The following is a 1,090-nucleotide window of genomic DNA, read 5'->3' as shown; positions in this document are numbered from 1 at the left end:
GAACAGATCACAAGAATGCTTTTTCATTTTTAAAATGTTTGGAAATATATACAACTTTGATACCATTTCAGGGTGTTCCAGACACCCATGGCCACTTCACGTAAACCACTGACAACTTCTAGAGCACTTTGAGAGACTACAATATGATCATCATCAGATTTTGTAATTAAAACTAATGAGGCCAATAGACACTTCACAATAAGAAACATATCAATTACAATGCTCCCCTACTCTAAGACATTCACAAGGAGATAGATAAATGGTTTTAAAGTCATCCTCCTCCACCGCCGCCTCCTCTTCATTCTCCTTATCTTCTTCGTCTTCTGCTTCCACCTTTGTCCAGGCAACTTTAACTTTAGTAGGATGCTTTGTGCCATCAAACTTTCCTTTATACTTACAGTAAGTAACATCCTTCTCATACTTCTCCGTCAAACTGCTCTTCACTGTCACTTAAGTTATTCCTCATCTCACCCAGCCTTTTTTTTTTTTTTTTTTTTTTTTGCTATTTCTCCAATAGAGACACAAAGGTTTGTGGATTTAATCTTGGGACAGAATTCTGAACAAAATGGGAAATACCAGATGGTGGTCTTTAAGGGGCATAAAGGTCCTTCTTCTTGCCTCTCTTAGCTGGTCTGTAATCCTTCATTTCCCAATCATAGCATACTTTATTTGCCTTTGCAATTTCATCAAATTTAGACTTCTCTTTACCAGACATTCTCTTCCACCTCTCAGACTACTTCTTGGAAAAATCTGCAAAATCAAAAGGGTCCTCTGGATTTTTCTTCTTACATGCTTCTCTTCACTTCTGTGCAAAGAAGGCATAAGCAGACATCTTGCCTTTTAATTTGTTACAATCACCTTTAGTCATCCGGACTGTATTTTTGTTAGTCTGGGCAATGCAGGGTACCTCAACTTGTCATCTTAAGACCTACAAATTTACATTTGCACCCACTCTTTCCTCCTTTTATCTTAAATCCACTACTATTCACTCAACAAACATTTACTGAGTGCCTACTATGTGCCAGGAACTTTGCTAGGTGTGCTAGGAACACAAATATTAAGCTAACTAGTCTCTTACCTCATGGAGCTT

The 1,090-nt window shown here is 37.8% G+C and overlaps 1 pseudogene; it reads right to left on the bottom strand.

The window, feature by feature from the left end:
• Positions 1–210: 210 nt before the first annotated feature.
• On the bottom strand, positions 211–868 carry LOC126956123 (high mobility group protein B3-like; annotated as a pseudogene).
• Between the last annotated feature and the right edge of the window lie 222 nt (positions 869–1,090).

The sequence above is a fragment of the Macaca thibetana genome, chromosome 6 (assembly GCF_024542745.1).
Source record: "Macaca thibetana thibetana isolate TM-01 chromosome 6, ASM2454274v1, whole genome shotgun sequence".
NCBI classification, from domain to species: Eukaryota; Metazoa; Chordata; class Mammalia; order Primates; family Cercopithecidae; genus Macaca; species Macaca thibetana.
Note: the sequence above shows the minus strand (reverse complement) of the source record. Positions and strands in the feature narration are given on the sequence as shown.